The sequence below is a fragment of the Benincasa hispida genome, chromosome 9 (genome assembly GCF_009727055.1).
Source record: "Benincasa hispida cultivar B227 chromosome 9, ASM972705v1, whole genome shotgun sequence".
In the NCBI taxonomy this organism is placed as follows: domain Eukaryota; kingdom Viridiplantae; phylum Streptophyta; class Magnoliopsida; order Cucurbitales; family Cucurbitaceae; genus Benincasa; species Benincasa hispida.
Window position 1 is genome coordinate 50,103,057 of NC_052357.1, and position 26,566 is coordinate 50,129,622.

Here is a 26,566-nt window from a genome sequence, read left to right on the forward strand (position 1 = left end):
AGGAAATCAACTTCGGGATCTGTGTTCACTCTAAACGGAGGAGCTATAGCTTGAAGAAGCATAAAACAAAGTTGTATTACTGGTTCCCTCATTGAAGCAGAGTATGTAGCTGGATGTGAAGTAGCAAAGGAGGTAATATGGCTTAAAAAGTCCTTAAACAACAACATGGCATCTCTCAATGCATACAAGCAGAGTATGTAGCTCGATGAACGGGTTGAGAAGGGGTTTAGCTAACACTTCCTAAGATTACATACAAGTTATGCGATCATGCTACACATAAACAACAACATGGCATCTCTCAATGCAAATTCCATAACTCCTATTTCTAGGACGCATGCGATGTATACGAAAAAGTCGATAGTACTTATGTCTAAGCCTCTATTCTTGTCTATGCGATGATGAATGATGCTCACATACACAAGGTGATCTCATACTATCATATCCTATTTCTAGGGTGCATGTGATGTGCTAATAGCAAATAGAACTTATGTCTAAGTTTCTATCTCTTGCTTATGCAGTTCTAATCTGACTCTTTCAAGCCTAGATTCTAATTTGCCTCTCTCAAGTTTAGATTCTATCTTTAGATTACTCTCTCAAGTATCTCCAAATGGTGAATGACGCATACATAAGACAAGATGATCGCATAAAATGTAAGTCCTAAGTCATGCTAGCTAACTGTTTCTCAACCCATTCGGAAATTTAGCTACTCATGCAAAGTGTGGAGAGATTGAACATAGATTGAAATGAGAATTCCATTTTCTATAAGTAAAGTGCATAATACAAAATAACAAATGGAATTTAGAGATAAGAAGCCTGGTAAGCAATGTCTTGCTTCCCGTGGCCTTTTACACTGTCTTTTTCACTCCAACTCTGTCCAGATGAATATTCTTGCTCTCGCAAGTGTTGGTCCTCATCGAAAGTTGAGTGTACTTGCTACAGTGTGGCTTTAACGACTTGTCAACTAAATTCGGATTCGACCGTCATCAACTTTTCATCCCATCATGATTTATTATACTGTCACCTTGATGCACAGTCTTTATGTGGCCACCATCTTGAGCAACTTCTCGTGATCGCATACGATCGCATGACTTTACGATCACAATCTTTCAAGCGCGCGGACGCCTAGTTCCTTGGATCGCAATTTTACATGCACCAACGCATTTTTCTTGCACAAAATAAGTAAATTAACTGCTTTTATGCGATGGGCGCATGCGATCGCAATTTTCTCGGTTTAACATTTTGGACATGATATTGTTTATTTTTACCGTCGCTTCCCTCATTTTTTTACTTATTTGCATTGTAACAACGTGCATTTCTACCCGATATCAGATGCCCAAATTTATTGTATTTATTCTCTCACTCAACATTTTATATATATGTAATCCATTGGAGTTTCAGTCCAAGTGGGAGTTTGTTGGGTTGTATGTCTTGAAACTCGTGGTTTGTAAACATTGAACATATTCTATTTACAATAAAAATGTTATTGAGGTTTATTTAGTAAAATTGTTATTGAATATATGAATTGCACATTTTAAACCTAAATCCAAAAAACTAAGAACTCTTGGCTATAGCATGAGTACTTGGACTTTATATGGAGACATAAAAGTGGATCGAGTTCGAGTAATAACCAAAATAGTCTATAAATATAAGGATAAGGTAGGGTAACTTATCCTAGGAACACTATGGATGCGACCCACTCTATAATAGTTACAATAGTTGTAAAATGTTACAAACAATGTGATCCTGAATCGTTCTTGTGGAGAAATGCAAGTGGGGGCATCCTGTGTAATGAATTTGCATAAAACCTTACCACGAAATAGTCACTTTTACTTTATAACATCGTTTATTGATAAGACTGAATATTTCAATTCGACAACCTAGGTAACTCGATCTTACTCCTGAGCTAACTATGAACTCCTGTTTATTCGGGATTATCCTTTATTCTGCATGGGTGAGAGTGGCTCAATAGTGTCGACTTAATAAGCCTCCCATTTTAGGGGTAAGACCGGGTAGATAGCTGGGGATATAATCCTGAAAGATGGAATACACTCTTACCCGATTTCAAGGATAGTAGATAGGTTGTTCCCGATTCTTAGTCTTGAACAAAGGGCCTTATCCTCTCTATGGCCTAAGAGGGACTTGGTTTAGTAGTAGGATCACAAACTAATTGTTCATTAGTGGATCAGTGGAGATTTAAGGAGCAAGATGTAATTATAGAGGTAAAAAGCTAATTTTGACCCAACTGTAATTACGAATAACCTGTGAAAGATCGACTTACTAATCATGGTTAAATCAAGAGGAAAAAAATATATCTACAGTGAGGAGAGTGCAATTACTGCGCTTTATTGGAATGTCTCGGTAGTTAATGAATTTTGATTAATTAGGTTAATGAGTTTAGCCAGTTAATCTCGGATCGTTGGAGCTCATGATATACGTCCATCAAGTCCCCCTGCTAGCTCATAACGGACTAAACCTTGGAATAGTATGTTGAGAGAATTTGAATCGTTCAAATTAGATTTAAGGAATTATTAATTATATACGATATAATTAAAATGTTTAATGATAAAATTAAACGGATTAGAGAGTTTAAAATACTTAATATGATTTAAAATATTACATACATAAATAGAGATTCAGATTTGGGATAGGTATTTTATTAATTTAATATTTGATATTAAATTAGTTTAATTAATTATTTAAAATTAATTATTTGAATTAATTTTATTTAAAATTAAAAATTTGGATTTGAGAAATTTAAATTTTAAAAAATTGATTTTCTTTTGATCTTGTAATATTAAATAGAACAAATGGGGTTAGTGGGTTTATCCCACAAAATCCACTAATTCTACACCTAATTTCCCATTAAATTTCTTGTGATTAAGTGTATATTTATGGTGAACTCTTTTTGCATGAATATTTTTTGTAAATAGAAGTTTTCAATTGTTGAAAAAAGTTCATGTAACTTTGATTATTTAGGAGAATTTGTTCTCTCAAATTATTCACCAAATAAGACTCTCCAACCTTTAAAATCCCCTTCAATCTCTTCACTATTTGGATCTCACAGTTCGTTCTAAGGTCGGAGAATAGCGGAAAAGATTCTTACGATGGTCCACGAGTTGTTCGTGATCAGAAATTGGTTGTAGATTGGAGAAATTTCAGAGTTCTTCAAAGGTTGTATTTCTAAGCCCTAACTATGTTTGAATGAACATGTATGCTAGTTATCTAAAATTAATGTAGTTAGAGTACATAAAATCTTAATTGCTTCCGCATGTTAATTGTTAACACCAAAAGATCAAAGGACCACCTTCATAGACAGGAGTTTACAACTCACTCAAGATTCAGGTCAAGTCACCTATGGTCATCCTGGTGAAATATAAGTCTCTTCTATCAATAGTGTTATATAGTGAAACTATTCATTTCGTAGTCCGGTCTATACAAACTCTTTATATGGAACACCTTCGCTCTCATGTCTCCACATGAATGATCAAAAATCAGATAATTTGTAGTACTTTACAACAATTATAACATCTATAAAGTGGATCGTATTCGTAGTGTCACCAGGATAAGGTACCCAGCCTTACCCATCTACTACAGACCGTTTATGTTATCTCTTTAACATGTTCCACCTGTATGTTTTCATATATATGTTTAAGTTATAGAAGATAACCTTGGATAGGTTATGATTGGAAAATAGGATAAACATTCAAATAAGCCTAAGCATGCTCCTAATGAAACAAAAGAGAAGAAAGGGTAGAAGAAAACTTATCCTTGAAGATTCACGTTTTCCTCTCCTTTGCAACTAGACAAATTTGAATCTCTCAGTGAACAAAAACATCACCACAAGTGCTTCTCCATTATGCTCCAGGATTCCAAGAAGCTAGATGTGTGGCCTCTAATACTTTGGAAGAGGGAATGAAAGGTAGAGGAATGTTCTTAAGAGAATAGAGAGAATATGAGAGTGGAGACTAGGTTTTCTTTTCACAAAATAAAACCCTTACCCTAAATGGGTTATAATGATGTATTTATAGGGAGAGGGTAACCCTATCTCCAAGTTTTTTCCAGTTTCCATCATTTGTTAATTTATTAATTAATCAATTAGCATGTAAATTCAGTGACTATATATTAAATCATAATTCATATACAATTAATTAAATATCACATATTTAAACTAGTCTCGATTCTCCATCATTAATTAACTAATTAGTTAACCATTAATTAATCAATTAATATATAAATTAAACAACTATATAATAAATCATATTTAATATATAGTTAATTAATTAACTTATAAATATAACATATTTATATGCATACATTTCTTTATGAATCCAATTCATATAAATCTAATATTTGAATTTCATTCAAATACATCCCTCTAATACTGTAATTGTATATGAATCCAATTCATATGAATTTAATATTCGAATCTTATTCAAATACATCTCTCTTATGTAGTTTGGATTATAGATCATAGATATAATTAACCATACTTTATAATGTATCATAATACACTATATATCAATCATATTAATATAAAATTCCTTTAAGTAATTTGAACAATTCAAATCATCTCATTACTATCCTTAGCGAGCTAACAGGGGGACCTTATGAACCCGTAGATTAGAAGCTCCAATAATATGAGATTAATTAATTATACTCTTTAATTAAATTAATCAATATTCATTAACTATCGGTCACTTCACTAAAGACCGATAGCTGCATTCTTCACACTGTAGATATATTTCTATGTCCATAGATATATATATATAACCAATCAACAGTGAGTCGACCCTTCACAAATTGCTCAGAACTATAGCTGGGTCAAAATACCGTTTACCCCTGTTGTTACATCTAACTCCTAAATTACCACTGATTTCTCTAATGAACAAACAATTTCTAGTCCAACTATAAACTAACACCTCTTCCGCTAGTGAGAGGTTGAGGCCTCATTGTTTAAGACTCGTAATCAGCTATTAAGGGAGCAATTTGTCTACTTTCTCTACGATCGAGAAGGAGCAAATTCCTTCTTGTGTAGGTGTGTTCCCAACTCCCTACTCAAAAAAATGTAGGCTTGTTGAGTTGGGTAACTTGACCCCTCTCGCCCATATAGATCAAAAGATTGCCCTCGTAGACAAGAGCTCACAATTCACTCATAATTATTGTCAAGTCACCTATAGTCATCCTAGTGAAATGTTTATTTCTTCAAGTAACGATATTATAAAGAGAAACCAATCATTTTGCAATTTGATCTTGTATAAACTCTTTTTACAGTATACCCTCGCTTACATGTCTCCACATGAACAATATGACTAATATTGTCTATAACATTTACAACCCATGTAACAATTACAAAGTGGGTCATGGGTCGTATCCACAATATTACTAGGATAAGGCACCCAACGTTGTCCATTTACTACAGACCTTTTAGGTTACAACTTGAACATGAACCACTTGTATGTCTACTAAATACTGTTCAAGTCACATCACATAACCTTGAATCATAGTTTATTGAATTGAGTGTAGTCTAAACGTTAATAAAATACCTCTTATTTTTTTAAAATATATGATTTTTTTTTACAAACTACAAGATATATGAGATTTATGACACCAAATCCAACACATGATGTGTTCCATGTATCTTTACTACGAAAGTATATTCCAGATCTGACACATATATTTGGGTGCAACTAGTTCAGCTAAAGGAAAACTTATCGTATGAAGAAGAACCTATATAGATTCTGGATAGCAAAGAACGTGTGTTGCAAAATAAGATACTACCATTGACTAAAGTTCTATGGAGAAATCATGCAGTAGAAGAGGTAACATGGGAAAGTGAGCAGCAAATGAAAGCCTAGTATCCCCAATTTGTTACTTGATAATGTTCCTAAATTTTGAGGACGAAATTCCTAAAAAGAGGTACTAAATTGTAAAGACTTTCCATTTTATAGATAGGAAATTAAAATTTATTAAATTAGAAATTGATTAAAATTAATACGTAAAGTAATGAAAAGTGGGAAATTGGAAAGTTTTGAATTAATGGGATTAGGTTGAAAACTATGTGGGCCTATCTTGTTAGCAACCATAATCCAAGGGAAAAAGGGAAACAAATAGCTGGAGTGAAGGAAGTAGGAGTTGGAAGTGATTGATTGAACAAGTGAGCAGCAACTAAATTTGATGGTCTCTTCTATTCTAAATAAGTACCCAAGCAAGAGAAGAAGAAGCAAAAGGAAGATTGAGCAATTATGTGTACTTGATGTTGGTAAGAAGAAGAAGAAGAAAATGAAGTAGAAAAGTAATTGTTGTCAAATAATCTATAAGAGTATGTTGTTTTCAGATTGAATCCTTATCTTGGGCACAAGAATTAGTTAAATTCAACAAGGAATATTGATCTCTGGAAGGATTAGGGATAAGCGTTCTCAGAACTTTTGATTGTTTGTTCATAAAGGTAGGAGTATTGATTTAAAGGAGATGTGGGCACATTGCTAATTTGATTCATGTTGTTTTAACTACTGAAATTGAAAGGGGGCTACGGTTTAGAATTTATTGTCACTGAGCTGAGGAGATTGTAGCAACTTCAAAGTAAGTAAGTAAATTTCTATAATTCCTAAGTTTTCTTATAAGTGCAAAGTTATAGAGAGAAGGAAAAAGGGCTTTATGCATTTAAGAGAATCTAGTTAAATTAGGGAAACACCTCAGTTGTGGTAGGTTACGTGCAACTGACTAAAGGACTAGTTGTGTTGGCTGGAGGTGGCACTCACCATCAAACCATTTAGCACGATGCCTTGTCGATCCTCGCATTGCATCATACCCCACATTGTAGTTATTTTGGATGCATGATGCGTTGAACTCCTTGTTGCATTAAATGTGTAACTATTGCATGCCTCGTGCACTTGTTGGACGAATAGTTTACCTTGTGTGTATTCCCCACCCAGCTACTCAACACACACCACATAGTCACCTATTATGCATTGATAGCTACCTCTTTGGTAGCTTAGAGTTGTGAGTAAACTGCCTTTAAGTTTAAGCTATACCATTTGTTACAAAATCAACAATTAAAGAATATAAAAGGAACGTAGAGATAGAGAAGATCGACACACAAATATACGTGATTCACTAACGATGTATTAGCTACATCCAAAGGTAGAGGGAGAACAGTATTATTAGGGAGAATGTTTTTAGAGAATTACATCAAACGGTGCCTCTAGGGTTAGCGAGTTTATATAGCGTACTACTCTAAACCCTAGGGTCATAATCATAAATAACTATAAATAAAAAAATATGCTAAATACGAGGCTTCTCCCTCATGCTTGGTTGTTCGAAGCGCCAACAAACAAATTCAAGGCATTCCAACAAATCTCCACCTTGACTTGAATTCTCTCCCAGATAATAGATGTACCAAATGCAACATAAATTAATATTGCCAGACGTACCCAGATTTCTCCCTCATGCCTCAAAGTGTCCCACAAAGGGGACCACTAACAATTCAAAACATTCAGCAAGTCTAAACAATGTTGGAACTTGCCTTGTGGGACCGGTTTGGTGAACATATCAGCAGGGTTATCAGCAGTACCAATTTTCATCACTTTAACTCTCTGCTCACCTCTTAAGAAGTGATATCTTACATCTCTGTGCTTAGTTCTCTCATGATGAACTTGATCCTTGGCTAGGCATATTGCACTCAAACTATCACAATATATAATAGCTTGGTCATGATGCAAACTAAGATCACCAACTAACCCCCACAACCATATTCCCTCTTTAGCAGCTTCTGTCAAGGCCATGTACTCTACTTCAGTAGTAGACAAAGTAATTGTAGGCTGTAAGGTTGCCTTCCAACTAATAACAGAACCACCTAGAGTGAACATATAGCCAGTCATAGACCTCCTACTATCAACATCTCCAACATAGCCAGAATCAGAATAACCGGTCACCAAACACTCTATGCAATTCCCATAAACGATACCAACATCAGACGTACCTCTAAGGTAATGAAAATTTTTTTAACGACTTGTCAATGCTTCTTCCTAGGTTGACCCATGAACCTGCTGACAATACTAACAGGATGGGTAAGATCAGGCCTAATACAGACCATAGCATACATCAAACTTCCCACTGCACTAGCATAAGGAACTTGATACATGTACTCTTTCTCAGCTTCAGACTGTGGTGAAAGCACAGATGACAAATGAGCATTTACAACACTAGGAGTATCTATAGGCTTAGCTGATGACATACTAAACCTGGACAATATTTTCTGAGTATATCCTTTCTGCGACAAGAAGAGTTTATTCTTATCTCTGTCCCTGTAAATCTCCATACCCAAAATTTTCTGAGTAGCACCCAAATCCTTCATATCAAACTCAGCACTAAGAAGATTCTTCAATTTCAGAATGTCAGACTTGGATATTGCAGCTATAAGCATATCATTTACATATAAAAGTAGATAAATCATAGAACCATCATCAGCTTTGTTGCGATATACACAACAATCATACGGACTCCTATTATAGCCAAGTCCAATCATATAGCTATCAAATCGTTTGTACCACTGCCTTGGAGACTGCTTTAACCCATACAAAGATTTCTTCAACTTGCAAACATAATCTTCTTTACCAAGACACTGGAACTCATTTGGTTGGATCATCTAACTCTCTTCCTCCAACTCTCCATATAAGAAAGTTGTCTTCCATCTAGTTATCAAGTTCCAAATTCCGATATGCTATTATAGCTAGTAACACTCTAATAGAAGTATATCTGACTACTGGTGAGAAGATCTCATTATAATCAACTCCTTCCCTTTGTGTGAACCCTCTAGCAACAACTCGAGCTTTATATTTAATGCCCTTTGAAGGTGATATTTCCTCCTTTTTCAGAAGACCCATTTACAAGTGACAATTTTTCTCTCCTTAGGTCATTTAACTAATTCCCAAGTCTGATTTTTTTCAAGAGATTCCATCTCATCTCCCATAGCAGCAAGCCATTGAGCAGACTCACCACATGACACAGCTTCTCTATAGGTGGACGGCTCATGAGGATCCACCTCTTCAGCAACCTGCAATGCAAAAGTAACCATATCTTCAAAACCATACCTCACAAGAGGTCCAATTGTTAGGGTTGATGCCCTAAAGTTTCGTGTCCTGTAGTTTGTAAACAGTATATACGAACACCTGTGATTGTTAATATATGATATTTACTTCACATCTTATTGTTTTGCTCATTTAATTGTTTTATTTGCTTTACCACAAACCAATAAACATAAAATTCCTGGTTATCTGTATGTGACTCAAGCATGTATGCAGTGACATACAAGTGGATCATGTCTTGAGTGATAACCAAAATGGTCTTTAGTATATGGATAAAGGAGGGAAACCTTATCCTGGTAACGCTACGGACGCGGTCCGCTTTGTGGAATGATCACAAGTGTTGTGACTTTTCACAGATGGTCTTCTAATCATTCGTGTTGGGGATATGCGAGCGGGGGCATCCTATACAAAGAGTTTGTATAAGACCTGACCACGAAGTGTTAACGTCTCGATATATAACACCGTCCATGACAGAGACTTCACTTCACTAGGATGACCATAGGTAACATGACCTCAACCCTGAGTGAGTTGGGAACTCCTGCCATTGAGGGTGGTCCTTTGATTTATATGGGTGCGAGTGGCCAGGTCACCGATTCAAACCTACCATTTTGGGGATTCGTCTAATTTGGGAGTTGGAAACTCAGTTACACAAGATGGAATTCACTCCTTCCCCGAGGTAGGGGTAAGTAGATAGATGGCTCCCTTAAGGGCTGATTTCAGGGCTTGAACGATGTGGCACCACACACCTTCTCTTGGCCCAAAAGGTGTTCACACATAATTGGACTATGTTGTATTGTTCATTAGAGAAATCAGTGGTATTTAAGGAGTGAGATGTGACAACAGAGGCATAACGGTAATTTGGCCCAACTGTACTTACGAGTATCTGTGAAGGGTCATCGTACTCATGATTGGTTATATCTAATGGACACAGAAATATATCTGTGGTAAGAAGAGTTCAGTTGTTGGTCTTTAGTGGAATCACTAACAATTAACGAATGATGGATCTCGTGGCTAAAAAGTTTAGTCAACTATTCACGTACCGTTGGAGCTTCGAGTCACAGGTCCATTAGGTCCCTTAGGTAGCTTGGATAAAAGTCAAGAACCAGTATTTGGGTTAATTTGAAATGTTCAAATTGACAAGAGGAAGTTCGATTATATATGATATAATTGGACTGGTTAATTATATATGATACAATTAGCAAATGTATGAGATACATTATTTTGGAGGAAATTAGATATAAATATGATTTATATCAAGTAGAGGAGAAAATACTATAGTAGATATGTGATATCAAACTATAGGATATAAATATAATATAATTATATTAATTAATTAATTATATGATAATTAATCATTTTTCCACATTGGACGTGGGTAGTGGGCATCGTTGGTTATGGTAACCGATCGGTTAAAAATGAAAAGTTTTTCATTTTCAATTGTGCAATCGGTAGTCGTAAAATCGCCTAAAAGAATTCGTGAAGCGCGCGTTGGTGATTCAAAATGATCGCTTGAGAGCCTATACGATAGCATTCTCCATCTAAACGATCGCATACCTCGCGCCTAAACGATCGCACACTGTCGCCTAGACGATCGGATAGCTTCTCTAAATGATCGTATAGTGTGTCGATTTAGCTAAACAATCTTATACCTTTTCCTAAACGATTGTTCAGCAAATCCTACACGAACGTGTAGCTCCTCTATGCGATAAGCACTTCTGCTATACGATAGCATCATTTTCTCTCCCACTTGCTTATCGCCTACACGACTCCTTGTTTCTCCGTCCTCTACCAAATTCACCAAAGCCCACCCTTTGGGTTTTCACTCCAAGAATACCCGAGGCTCATTAGTGGTGGTGTCATCCCCGTTGCGATGTTCGTGTTTGCGTTGATCGTGTTGTTGCAGTCGACATATCCGCCAGGTGTTGGTAGATCTGTTGGAGGATTTCCGTTGCATTAGGTTCAGAAGTGCGAAGAGAGTCTTCAGCTGGTATGAACTTTTTACCTGTTATTTTTTTGTGTTATGAGCATGTCGATAATTAGTTTTATATGTATAACTGTATGTATTCAATGTATATCTATTGTGTTTCGGTCACTGTGAAATCGAAGCGATCTGAACACGCTCATGGAACTCTCGGTATGAGATCCTTCAATTGGTATCAGAGCCAGGTTTCTAATAATCCAATTTCATTTTAAGTGTTAATACTGTTGTAGATGTGCCGGATTAATGGATGTCTTCGAGATGAATTGCCTCGGTCTGTTTAACTTCCTTTTACATTTGCGGTTTTATGTAAAGGCCCCTGTGTTTTTTGGCATATATATAATCGTAATCGAGTCTGAATTCAAAGTGTTTGAATTCTTGAGTCGTTCGTCAAAGTTCTGGGCAAAGGTTGCGGCTCTTCGAGGAAGAAGATGATCTAGGGGTGATTGTATCGTGCAGACAAGGTTCTATGAAGGACTAAGCGATCCTGGTTGAACGTATCGATTGAACGATGGAGTATACGATCAAGAGTTAGTCGTATCGGGTTGACAATCGAGCACGCAATCGCTGAGTATTGTTTAATGCGCGCGTGCTTTAGACGATCGTTTAAGTCAGCAAGCTTCATCGCTAAGTAACTGACTAAACAATCACTTAGCATCGAAAGGTAAATCGTTTACCAAGTTGCACGCATCGGTTAAATGATTAGACACTCGCGTATCATTTAAAGCACCCTAGAGGATCGTTTAGGTTAGCAAGCTTCATCGCTTAATAACTGACTAAACTATCACTTAGTAACTTAAGGTAAATCGTTTACCTAACGTCGCACTACACGATCGCATGGATGATCAGGCTTCGTAGCCTCATCATCGTCTACGCGATCATTTGCTCTTGTTCCTATCGTCTAGTGCGCGCTGAACAATCGTCTACATGCTGGAGTTTGCTACACGATGAAGACCTCCTGGTGGTTCAAGATTCGGTTCGCCTGTGAATCGGTTTCCTCAATGAAAAATGTAATAGATATGGTTTTTTCATTCCGGTTTTGTGAAGGCTTATCCCGGTCCATTAATCCTTTGTTTATTACATGCGATGTATGTTTTTATTTGTCATATGGTATGCATATATAGTAAATCCCACCTTAGGTTATGCATTGATCATGCATCATCTCTTTAATGTAATTATTATAATTTAGAGAAGCATGATTTTAATTATGTAAGAGCATGCTCATGCATCATGTAATATAAGAGTTAAATTTATGCATGCACAAAAAGCATTGACATGTATCATCTTTATATTAGAATTGTTATAGTATAAGGGTGAATGTTAGCATGTTTTCTTGGTTATTATGCGAAATATAAAAGTTATATAGTAATGGCCGGACATTGCATGAAGCATGACACATAGGTTACTTTATAAATGTTATAAACGCCTCGTTATACGCAATATTTTTTAGTTGTTTCTTTTTAAGAGTTAAAGAGAAATTAGAACTAAAAGAAATAAGAAAGACATACATGCACACTTAGGTTTAATTCATGGTTTTAAAGTGTTTAAAACATGGATCACATAGACTTAAGATCATGATTCTAATATGATTACCAACCCTACGGCTTTAATCTTTTAATCAGTTTAATAGGATTAAATTGGTTAATAAAAGATTAAAGTGTAGCAAATCTATCTATAAGGGACATTTTGTCTAAGGCAGGTTCTATCTAAGCTGGGGTATTTAAGTTGACGGAAACGTAACATCCCTACTTGGGAGCTTACCTGAAAGGTGAATTAGATATATTTGATGCATGCATGCAAGTTAAGGACAGACCATTAAAGTGTTTAAATGTGACTACTTGAATTTGTTTATATTTCATAAACAAACGTTGTTTATGAGTAGACTTTAAAAAGACCACTTAGACTAAAATCAGTAGCCGGATTGTCTAGGTTAATGAATCCCTAGGTAGAACATTCAGTGGGAGGTACTTGGAGCCTGAGATGCTTCACTTAAACCTTTCACGTTTCTCCTAAATAGTCCACACCGTGAGATCTATCCTCGGCCTCGCAGCACTTTGTGTTCCTCCCAACGGATGGTTGGGTAGATCAACTATTCAAGGTGGATGGAGAGAGTGTTCATAGAAGTCGGAGAGCGGGAAGGCATTACAGCATATCCCTTGCTCCCACGTTGGATTGAATAACGTTACTCGCATCGCCTCGAGGCACCTGGAGTGTTCCCCCTTAAAGGATGGGTTGTTTTGCGCATTTCTTTATTTGATCTTATAAGAGGATAAAGTAACTTAGTCTTTTGCCTAATCTATCTTTCCCTACTGTAAGCGCATTAGGGCGGGACTCTGGCACCGAAAACAAGGGGTTGCACTTACACGGAATAGTTAAATGTTAACGATTTTGGACCGAAAAATGGTGACTATTAGGTTCAGTTCCAAGAGTTGGTTTTGACTAATGGTTGAGAATGTCTCATCTCAGTGAAGGGGCAACTGATCACCCCATTGGTGGCGTTTGTCCCGACTCACTGGGGAATCATTGCAAAATAAAAGTCTATAGCTTAGGGTACTTGAAACAGTTTTGCAAAACTAAATGGTTTTAAAACTGGTTTAGCAAAAACTAATCAAGAGTTGTTCGTATTTTCAGCAACTTTTAATCAAGATTTGTTCGTATTTTCAACAACTTTTTCAAATGGCTATAGCCACCTTATCGTTGTTAAGTACCAAAAAATTAACTGGCGACAATTTTTCAACATGGAAACATATGATCACAACGATCCTAATCATCAAGGATCTCATGTTCGCTCTCACAGAGGCTTGTCCTCCTATTCCAGCTCCAAATGTCACTCGAAATGTTTGGGAGGCATATGAGGGATGGACAAGGGCGAATGAGAAGGCCCGAGCCTATATCTTGGCCAGCCTTTCTAACGTCTTGGCCAAGAAGCATGAGCCTATGTTCTCAGCCCGTGAGATCATGGAGTCCCTGCGAGGGATGTTTGGACAACCGTCTGAACAGCTTATGCATGAGGCTCTTAAATACATATTCAACTCCAAAATGCAAGAAGGCACCTCTGTTCGTGAACATGTGCTAAACATGATGGTCCACTTCAATGTGGCGGAGTTAAATGGGTCTACCATCGATGAGGGTAGCCAGGTTAGCATAATTCTGCATTCTTTGCTGGAGAGCTTCCTGCACTTTGTTAGCAATGTGATTCTTAATAAAGTGAAATATAACCTTACAACTCTCCTCAACGAGTTGCAAACATACCAATCTTTACTGAAAAGTAAGGAGAAGCAGAAGGGTGAGGTAAATGTTGCTTCATCCTCCAGGATATTCCATAGAGGTTCGACCTCAGGAACAAAGTCTGCACCTTCTGCTTCTAACTCTGCAAAGGGGAAGAAGAAGAAGGGTGGTAAAGGAAAAGGGAAGGCACCTGCTAACCCACTGCCTGTTACCCCAAGGAGCACAGGTTGCTAAAGGAAAGTGTTTTCACTGCAACCAAGATGGACACTGGAAGAGGAACTGTCCTCAGTATCTGAAAGAGAAGAAAGCAAGCAAGGCTAAGGCCAAGGCGGATAAAGGTAAATGTGATTTACTTGTGCCTGAAACTTGTTTGGTGGAGAATGATGATTCTGCCTGGATAATTGATTCAAGCGCCACTAATCATGTTTGTCCTTCTTTTCAGGGGATTAGATCTTGGCGACAGCTGAAGGCTGGTGAGATGAAGATGCGAGTAGGCACCGGGCACATTGTCTCAACTATGGTAGTGGGAGGACTTCAGTTAGCTTTATAGAATAGGTTTCTTATTTTAAATGATGTATATATTGTTCCTGAACTAAACAGAAACTTTATTTCTGTAAAGTGCTTATTGCAATGTAAATACACTATTTCTTTTGATTTGAATAAAGCGTTTATTCATAAAGATGGTGTCTTTATTTGCAAAGCAAATCTGGAATCGAATTTATATGTGCTACGACCGTTAGCCATTAATTCCCTCCATATTACTGAAATGTTCAGAACTATCGTAACTCAATCAAAAGGTCGACGAATTTCTCCAAAAGATAATGCCCATCTTTGGCATTTTTGTTTAGGGCATAACAATCTCAATAGAATTAAGAGATTGGTGAAGAATGAACTTCTAAGTGAGTTAGAAGAAAATTCTTTACCAGTGTGCGAATCTTGCCTTGAGGGTAAGATGACTAAACGACCTTTTACTGGAAAAGGTTATAGAACCAAGGAGCCTCTTAAGTTAGTACATTCTAACCTTTGTGGTCCTATGAATGTGCGGGCCCGAGGTGGCTATAAGTATTTTATCAGTTTTACTGATGATTACTCTAGGTATGGGTATGTTTATCTTATGCAACGGAAGTCTGAATCCTTTAAAAAGTTCAAAGAGTTCAAGACTGAAGTTGAAAACGCATTGGATAGACGATTTAAACACTTCGATTGGATCGAGGTGGAGAGTTTTTGGATTCAGCTTTCCAAGACTATTTGATAGAACATGGAATCATTTTCCAACTCTCAGCGCCGGAAACACCTCAGCAAAATGGTGTAGTGGACAGGAGAAATAGAACCTTGTTAGACATGGTTCGTTCGATGATGAGTTACACTTCCTTACCAGACTCGTTTTGGGGTTTCGCAGTGGAGACTGCGTTGTACATACTCAACTGTGTTCCTTCCAAGAGTGTTGCAAGAACACCTCTAGAGTTGTGGAATGGGCGTAAAGCTAGTTTACATCATTTCCGCATTTGGGGTTGCCTTGTACATGTGCTTGAGGCTAATCCCAAGAAGTTGGAACCACGGTCGAGGATATGCCTCTTTGTAGGCTACCCCAAAGGTACACAAGGGGGTTATTTTTATGATCCAACAGTAAATAGGGTGTTTGTTTCAACAAACGCTACTTTCCCAGAAAATAGGGTGTTTGTTTCAAGTCGTGTTGCATGAGCTTTCCAATGAAACTATTGAAACTTCAACAAGAGTTGTTGACGAGCCTGCTACATCAACAAGAGTTGTTTATGGGAGTTCATCCAGTAGGACGGTTCCACCTTATGATTTGAGGGAACCTCGACATAGTGGGAGGGTTGCGAATTCAAGTAGATCCTTCCATTAATCGTGTCTGATTCTCCAATGAGTATTTATCTATTAATAAGGTCTCAAGGTAAATAGTGATAGCTTAAAAGTTACACTGTGATGCTACTACTATAAGAGTGTGCTGAGAATCGATAGTGTGTTAGCCTAAAGACTATAACGAAGTGCTAAGTGGCTTATCCCGGCTGGAGCAGCATAAAAGTGAAAGCAGTCTCCCTATCTCGCATCTGTCCGATGTAGGAAGGTTAGAGTAGGCGATTTAACTAAGAGCAAGGGGATAGTACCTACTCTCCGAGACTTGAGAAGCAATGCCTTGTCGAATTTCATTAGTGTTGACTGCCTCTATTCTGACACAGAGAATGTGTGGAGACAGATATTAGTGTCAATTCCCACGCGTATGCGAAGAGTCACCAACGAGAGGGACATAATAGGGCAACTAGTATTGCTTTCGCCTATCCTTATCTTTAACCAATTTAAGCCGGTCGTGTCATCTTTATATTATGATTCTCTTTTGTGTTTGTACGCTATCACTAAACTATACGTACTTCGTCACACCGCCTATTAGCATAATAGATTCTTTGGCTAAATCTTCACATGAAGCCATAGACACTCAGTTCTGTTGTGTGTCATGAAGAGTTCACTATAATCTTGTTATCCATCTATAGCCCTCAAATTGCGTTAATGCCCGTACTGTTCATGTTTATTGTCATTTTACCCGCCTACCTCTACTTTATCAAGTTTAGATTGTTCTTCATACCGCAGGATAGAATATCTCTTCTCAAATTGAAACCCTAGTGCAGGTTTAGTGATGGACTTATCTACTTAAAGTCATCCAAGACGGACAACAGATGTTAAAACTAAAGATAGTTAACGCTGAGTGATGCTACGTCTACCGTCCTGCGCATAAGTCTAACATCCCACTGACCTCTACCTCGCGGATGGATTCTTATCTATACTATGGTATTATACACGCTCGAGTTGGGAAAAATCCTTAGGAGCGATGGCAATACCCATACGAGACCAACTAATCTGATTTTATAGTTAATCATCTTAAATACATGTAGGGTTCAAGTTTATTCTAACATATAGATCGCATTATACTACTCAATTACTAAGATCACCAACAGTTTATTGCATGTCTTATGATGGCTATTTCATATTAACAACTAATTTCAATCGTATGATACGAAGTTCTCATTCTCATTGAGTATGAGATTACTGTCTTAATGGTCGTGTTATCTCTAAACGACTAGTGAATCTCCGTTTGCATGATTGCATCAATAGTAATTGCTTTGTTCAACAGCGTCCACCTTTTCAGATGAGAGCAGCTCGGCATGACCCATTAGGTGAGGGAAGTGACTTTTACAGTTGTCCGTCTGACAATAACTATTATACATGAAGACCTGACCCCCTGAAGCGATCTTTCTAGGACGCCTGCAGGTAAGCCTGCACTTTGAGAGACAAATTCCGAGTTAAGCGCGCAAGAATTATAGAAGGCAAGTGATTTGATGGCTATAACTACAATATATTAAGATCTCAATGTTTGGTTACACCGTCCAAGAATAATAAAGAATAGCTCGTCTATTAAGAGACCCTAGGCACATAGTTAAATTGGTTATCTGTAAAGCCCTGGTTGATCGAACAAGTCGCATGAGGATTATGGCTTGGCACGGCTCAAATCACTTATTATGATTTTTGAGCACTGAGTCTTAAGTCTATGTGATGCCATAGAATTTTTACCGAACACTTGGTCCTAAACTCCTGAGATTGGAGAACGCAAGGTTTGATATAATAAACCCCGTCATGCTACAAAAATTGCATCACATAAGTGCATTTAGTGGTCATATTTTGCTTATTGGTCTTCCAAGTGAGAGAGGATCCGCTCCATTATTGCTCTCCATTCTAATCACTTCACGTTTAATATAATAGAGTCGAAAATACTGAACAAAAAATATTGCGGGTCAACTTCTCTATCTACACTCGGATATACCGCGGGGCGTTTTATCTTGTATTATTCGATATCATCTTACAAACTCTATGAAAACGTAACCTCGATGAGCTCATGGCGTTGGCTTCACTTTCATTTTGGCAAATGTCCGCAATTGAGATCAGGCCCAATTTAATGCATCAAACTGATTTGGATATAAAACTGCGTATTTTCAGATTGAGAAGAAGTTCTTCTCCTCAGCCTCGCCAGTGTTCACCGGCCAAAAGTACAACAGAAACTATTGGAAAGTGTTGGAAACATGTGGCTAACATTCCACCAGAACGTGAGAACCCTGAACTATAACCACGAACTGTGTCGCGATTTTTAGTGAAAGGGATTTGGATACATGTCAATATGCTTTTTTTTTGCATGCATAAATTTCAACTCTTATTATTACATGATCATGTTGCTGCTCTTATCATAATTATAAATCATGCTTCTCTAGATATAATAATTCATTAAGAGAGTGATGCGATTGATCATGCATAACCTTAAGGTCGGATTTACTGATAATATTGCTATTACCATTATGACAAAAAAAACATACATCGCATGTAATAAACAAAGGCATTACATTGGACCGGGATAGCCTTCAACGAAAAAGAGTCGGAAAGTGAACTGATTGCATAATAAAGAATCACCATTCTGCTTTGTACATAGTTGATGTGATGATCCTTATTATGACGAGGCATTAGAAAATAGCCTTGCGGAAGTTGCATCATATTGTTTGACCTGCTCCCACGCGGCAAAAAGTATTTATGGAAAAATTATATTGGAGCCGTAAAATCTCCTTGTCCATATAGACTAACATAACGCCGAACCAAGCAATGGATGATTAGGATTTGGTGATGTGCTTATGGAAGGTCGGATAGTAAGGTGCAAACGAAGGTAACCAGAGATCGAAAATCGGCTAACATGTGGTCCCCGTGAGCTAATGGTAATGCCACTCGTGCTGGCCTGTTTTCACATGGATACGCTGCAGGGGATTGACACTCTTAAGTCAAAGTCCAGATGACAATCAGTCTGTGAATGCGCAGTTTAGCTACCCAGACAATTGCAGATGTATGCAGATACGAATGGGCTAGCGTCTGCAATTGCGTCCCGCAATAGTTGCGCTGAAATTCTATGAAAGGCTCATGTATGTAGCGTACGATTCGGCTCTATCGGTTCTATCAAACAAGTACGCACATCCTCATTAACCAACTCCCTATTCGGCTTAAACTTACAAATCTGGCTGGAGAGGCTGATCCTAACTTTTTAGTGAGGAGTGCTCAATAGTCTCTACCAAGTCAAATTAGAGCGGATGGACAGCTTCAATCAGTCAGAGTTGGCATTCGAAGACTCTCTTTGACACCATAGAATCCTCTTCACCTAATTGGGCATCCGTGCTTATAGCAACGCAAAATAATAGAATCCACCCATACCCTTGCTCTTGACACCTCTGGAAGGTTGTTGAATGGCACTTAATCTTCAGTTAATCTAAATCATACGGAGATAGCAACAATGACGCGTGCAACTGAGTTATATGACAAGCGCCAAAGCGTTTACTCTCTTTTATGCAGCTTAGGTGCGTTACAGTCGAACGTGGGCCAGCTTAGCATTTGAGCTGAGAATGATTTAGAGATGCACCAGTCGTGAGTCCCTAGTCAAACTCTAAGCGAGCCTGAAGCTTGCCCCAGTGGGAGCTTCCTCATATGAAAAGGAACAATGTCCTAATCGACAGATTAATCCGGGGTCCCAGTACCGCCATTGCAAGAGACTGACGGATTGCGGTCATTCGCAAATGCATCTTTCGGTCAACACTCATATCACAAACCTAGCTCTCTCTTAAATGTTTCTCGTCTTGAATTGAATCTTGCATTTTGTGCTTGATGCTTTACTACATTTAACTTCGATGTCAACCCGATACGAACTAGTCTTTTCCTATGAATTTTTGACGTTGATTTCTATTTTATTCTCTTATAGCCTTTACTCTCTATCGTTCTCATATATTCGATATCTCATGTTTTTACAACTTTCTCGACATATAAGGATGTTCGGTCGCCTTTATGTAACTTCATACGTCGAATTAGAACCAGTGTAAGGTTGAGAAATAAAGCCTAGAGAACGTATTCGAACCCTGCATAGATCAATGCTTAGCCAATATCCCGCTGCTATGAGATCATTCATTTACGTATAAACTAACTACGAAAAATAATTAGGCCAACAACAACAGTACCTTGTGCTGCGCCAGAACTTATGAATGGCAGCATCTTGAACCAAGCAAAGACGACGAAACCGGACATTCCTACAGGTCAATATTACACTCCATAATATATATGTTGAAAGATGAAGGCTGCTGGTATGCGCGCTGTTACAAGTAGTGTCTCTTATTGTCCAGTTCCTTAGCTATGAACTCACTAATAGTTGAGCATACACTCTAGAAATGTGTTAGTTCTGGGGTCTGTGTTTTGTACGTAAGGAATCCACGAACGTCGTGTGTGCCTAATCCACACTCTAGGCAGAGAATTAAGACTGCAGTCTCGAGGCAATTCGATCTGAAGACAATCCAGTTAAATCCGTTGGCCAGGGAGCCACACTTTCGCGTTAATCTTACCATCTATGCTCAATTAGTGAATTATTTAAAAGAATTATTTTATATTGCGTCAACTTTAGGAAAGAAAGTACTGCGATAATGAATATTGTAATTCACTTAATAATTAAAAAATAAACTCGTAGCGTGCTGAGTGGTTCATATCTTTATACTGATAGAAATGTTCGAATAGTTCATGTGCGAGTGAGACGTCGAGAGTCGCGCAACGACAGGCTATTTGAGCTTTCTCGAAGGATGAGCCATCGGCCTCAAATCAAGATGCGTGGGGCCCTCTCTGTGAGTTTCACCCCTATAAATTAGCAGACCTTATCCTCGTCTATCGGAGAAATTATTGAACTATCCTTAGCAACTATACTAAAATAAACTACACTCTTGCAGCAAACATATTAGAAGCACTTCTACCATGGCTCTATAATTCCTCTCTCTAATCTATCTCCTCCTACCTTCCCTCTAGGATGTGTTTGATTGTACCGATGAGGATACCTCAAGTATACCTGTAATGTACCTTTCCCGACTGTACATAATCTAATATCATAGTCCTAATGTTTCTGGACGCATAATCATACGCCTCGGAAAGACATGTCTTACTGCAAGCTAGCTTGCCCAACCCATACTGTCCCGAGAATTGCCGTTTAGAACCGGAGAAACCCTTGTCTGTCTGGCCTCCTCAGTTTCAAGAGGGGCACAACACTGGAAATACACCTAGTTCCAATTCCTTCCGTCTCACTTAGAGCAGAAGAGAGGCGGATGACAAGGAAGTGTTTGGCATTCTGAGTCATTTGGGCAAGGAAGGAGGACTCGGGCAGGGGTTGTAAACCAACCACTGTCCACGGAGGAGGTGATGACGGTGGTGTGAAGAGGCACGGTGGCTGAATAAATGGTGGTGGCGGAGGCAATGGTTGAATAAAGAGAGTATGAACGAGGCACTCTACCCTTAGAGATCCTGAGGTAATACCACACAGAAACCGATGACGAACCTCCAAGTGTGGTTGAGGAGTGCATGGTGAAGTTACGACTGGAGATGTTCAGTGGAGACGCACCGGAAGTAGTTGAAGAGTGAAAGAAGAAGAAAGAAAAGCCCAAAGGGAGAAGGCTGGAGAATTGTCATCTCATCATCGCAAGGAAGAAAAAGAATAAAGAGAGAAGAGGATTTTGAATGATGATGAGGAAGGAAGAAGGAGAGGAGAAGAAGAGAAGGAAGATAGAGAATTGCACCGGTGTGAAGGAAAAGCGCCTAAAAAAAAGAAAGAAGAAAAGAAGCAAAGCTATGAGCCCAAAACTGATGGAAATCAACCTCTGTAATGGAGGACAGGGGGAAACAGCTATAATTGATGGATCGGCGCAACCTGAAACAAACGCAATTTGTTCGTATCTAGGGAGGGGAAGAACGAAAAAATAACCCTGATCCGGCGTCGTAAGGAGAATGCGCCGCAAGAAGAGGGAAAGAAACAGGAGAAAAGGAACGCACAAGCTCTCATCAAAGAAATTGCTGAAGAAGCTGCAAGATGAGGAAAATGCATGAGTATAATGAGCTCGCCAGGCTCGAAGGGATAAGGAGGCCGCTGAATTGAACCAACGTTTTTGCTTGTTCCTCCCGAGCAGTTTTGTTAGGAGAGATTGAGAGAGAAGAAATAGAAGAGAGAAGAGGAAGAGAAAAAAAGAAGGGAAAAGATAAAAGAGCGAGAATTATCGGGACTAACAAGGTCGGAAGATCAAGGGGCGAGACATGGGCCATCAACAGCAAACAAAGCCATGCTGATATTACCGAAACAACGAACAAACATTACGGGAGACCAACTGCCCAAAGGCGATAAACGGATACAGATAATCATAAAGCATTTTTCACGACACAGTGACAACTCGATGCGATCTGAACACGCTAATCACTGTGAATGTACGGTATGAGACTCCATCAATTGGTATCAGAGCCAGGTTTCTAATAATCCAATTCATTTTAAGTGTTAATACTGTTGTAGATGTGCCGGATTAATGGATGTCTTCGAGAATGATTGCCTCCGGTCTGTTAAACTTCCTTTTTACATTTGGGTTTTTAGTAGAAGGCCCCTGATGTTTTTTGGATCATATATATAATCGTAATCGAGTCTGAATTCAAAGTGTTTGAATTTCTTGAGTCGTTTCGTCAAAGTTTGGGCCCAAGGTTGCGGCTCTTCGAGGAAGAAGATTGATCTAGGTGATTGTATCGTGCAGACAAGGTTCTAATGAAGGACAAGCGATCCTGGTTGAACGTATCGATTGAACGATGGAGTATACGATCAAGAGTTAGTCGTATCGGGTTGACAATCGAGCACGCAATCGCTGAGTATGTCTTAATGCGCGACACTAGGAGGGCACCTATACCGTTAGGGCGAGCTGAACCACTGGTACCACGCGAATGGAGAGAAAGGAACCATATGACGTAATGATCTCGCGTGTGCGACACATAAGGATATTAATGCTCGTACATGTGCTTTAGACGATATCCGTTTAACTGCAGCACAAGACATAATCATAATTCTCTGGTACCCGTCGAATACCTGGGGACTTAAACAATTGAATCACTTACGCATCGAAATGGTACCAACGTTTACCCAGCCTTTGCAGCGACCACATCTTGGTTGTAGAAATTGAATTTAACCAACTTCGCGGCGCGTTATCAAGTTAAAGCCCAAATGCCCTTTTTAAGAGGATACGTTTTAGGGCTTGCCACCCTAGCGATTAGCTTTCATCTCTCGGCATAGAATATAACTGGGACTAGATCAACTATCACTGTAGTGTTCATACTCCTACATGGTAAATTCGTGTTATACCATAACGCTCTGTGCACAAATTACTACCCACCCCTACGACTGGATGTGTTATTGATCCAGTCTTGCGTCAGCCCTCATCATCGTCGCTTACGAACGTCATTGCTCGTCGTTCTGATCCGAATCCTCAGTGCGAACGATTGATATCCTACTCTTACATGTGTACATATTGCTGAAGAAGGTTAATGTTCTTCATTCAACAAGTGTTGACGGAACCAGCCTCCCTATCGGATGGATTCAACAGTTAGATTTCTCTGGTTTTCTCTGCCTTTGTGAATTTTCTCGGTTTTTTTTCTCTCTTCTTAATGAATATATATGTTTTAATATAGATAATGGTTTTATCAATTCACTCTTTCTTGGGGTTTTGTGGAAGGCCGCGATATCGGCCTCGTCTCGACTCTTTGAACTCCCTTTGCTTTTATTGACATGCCGATGGTCATCTTTATTTTGTTCCATTCATGGGACTGTCATTAGTATTTAAGTTACTATATCGATCCTAACGATCCCATATAGCGATTATGATAGGTTGAAAATTATGTGTCATCATTCTCTTATATAGTATGACATTTAAATTCATAATTTCGCCAAGCAACCCGCCCAATGATCTTCCTAAATTATTGTAGAGGCGCATGTCATGCCCTCCTCAATTAATATAGAGAGGTTAAATATAATACGTATGCCATGCACGAAAACCAGCAGCATGTGACGATGGGCTTTGCCATCATCTTTACGGGTATGAAATTAGAAATTGTTATAGTATAACGGGTGAATGTATGCCAAATGTATTTCTTAGGTTCCTATATATGGATCGGAATATAAGATGATATAGTAAGAGATGCCCCGACAGCATTGCCATTGAAAGCATGACAGCTATAGTGATTACTTGGGATAAATTTATACAACGCCTTCGTTAGTTTTACGCAACAATATTTTGTTTATGTTGTTCTTTTTTATAAGACGCTCTCCGAGAGAAATTAAGAACTAAAAGAGAAAGGTAACGAAGCAGACAAAAATACATGGCCACAGCTATAGTTTAATTCACTGGTATTTAAAAGATGTTTGTAGAATGAAGAATGGCCTGATCCAACGATAGACTTTAAAGATCATCGATGCTGCAATTAGTGCGATTACCCATCACCTACGGCTCTTGAATCGTTTGTTTATATCCAGCGTCTTATACGGCTATTAAAATTGGCTTAATTTAAACTAGATTAAACAGTTTGTAGCAAAATTCTATCTTACTAGAGGGACTATCTTTTCGCTCTAAGAAGCAGGTTCTACTCTTAAGCCTGGTTTTCTCGCTTCAAATATCGCTTCGTCCACCTCAACTGGTATTTATAGTTCATCGCGAAAATACGTACCCATCCCTACTTGAATAGCTCTTACGCTGCATAAGGTGAATCCAATTAGATTATTTCGTATGCGCGCATGCAAGTGCACACGTTTAAGGACTATGTGCCACTCCAATTTAAATTCGTTTAAACAATGTGGACTACATGTTGAATCTGGTCTCTTATTATCTTCCATAAAATCCGATACAGCGTTGTTTATGAGTATGGACTTTCCTCTCACACCAATAAGACCCACTTTAGTATCTCTCTTAAGCAACTCTCAGTAGCACGGATATAGTCTAGGTTAATGCAATCCTCTAGCCTGTCCGAATACACACTCAGTCGGCGTCACCGATAACTGGAAAGCACTGAGTATTGCTTCACTTTATACCGACCTTTCACGTTTCTCCTAACAGTAGCTCCACTCAATCCTCTCGACATCTTATCCTCCTCTGGTGCCTCAGCGCAGGCCCTTTGGTGGGTCTGGTGTCTCCCTCTAGCACTGGATCTCGGTCTGCTTATGGGTTAATGACTCAAATAATCTCACAGGTGGTCCTGGTAGACGAGTGTCCTTCACTAGTAAAAGAGTGATGTAGCCTCGAAGCGCATAGTCGCCGACAACAAGCATATCCTTCCTTGCGTCTCCCACTGGTCCGGGAATTTGACTCACGCACTCCGCCTATCGCCTCTGCAAGTGCTACCCTGGGTAGTGTCCCCTAGTAATGTATGCTCCTCCCTCGATTTAATATGCCGCATTTTCTCTCCTATCGATCTGCATCCTTCCCTATCCCAATAAAGGACTTATATGAGTAAAACATCTTAGTCTTTCTTCCTAATCCAGCTCTTATTCCCCTACTCCCCGAGGAACTAGCGCTATTGCTTAGCTGGCCGGGACATACTTCCCACCAAGAATCATACATAGGGGTGTGCACTTAGCACAAGAATAATAGTGTCTAAATATATGTTAAACCGTACTTTGGACGATTAAAATGGATGACCTATGTAGGATTCAGTTCCCAAGAGATTGGTTTTTGGACCTTAATGGTGACAATGGTCTCATTACTCAGTGAAGCGGGCAACTGATCACGCCCAAATTGGTGCGCGTTATGTCACCGACTCACTGGGGCATCATGTTCTGCAAATATAACCAAGCCCTATTCTGTGCTAGTACTGTACTTGAACCCACAGGTATTTAGCAATTGAAAAACTGAAGTGGTCTTTAATATATCGGTACTTGTGCTAAATAGTTCTAAAAACTAATCAAGAAGTTGTTGCGTATTTTCAGGCAATCCCGCACTTTTGAATCATAGAGTTCCTGTTTCGATATTTGTCCTTCTCCAACAATCTTGTTTCTCACCTAATGGTCTATCCAAGGCCATGGCTTATCTCGTGGTTAAGTACCAAAAAATTAATACGTGGCGCAAACAATAATATCCGTTCACACTGTGGTACAAACCAAATATTTGATCCACAACGATACTCTATATTCTTCCAAGTTCGATCTCATGTTCGCTCTTCACAGAGTGCTGTCCGTCCCATATATCCAGCTCTCCCAATATTTTGTCTCACTAACGACAAGTAATTGGTGTGAGGCATATGCCAGGGAGTGGAGACTCAAGGAGACGATGTGAGGAAGGCCTCGAGCCCTATATCTTATGGCCAGCTCTTTTCTATACTCGTTCTTGCGTCCTCTAAGAAGATCATGAGCCCTCATTGG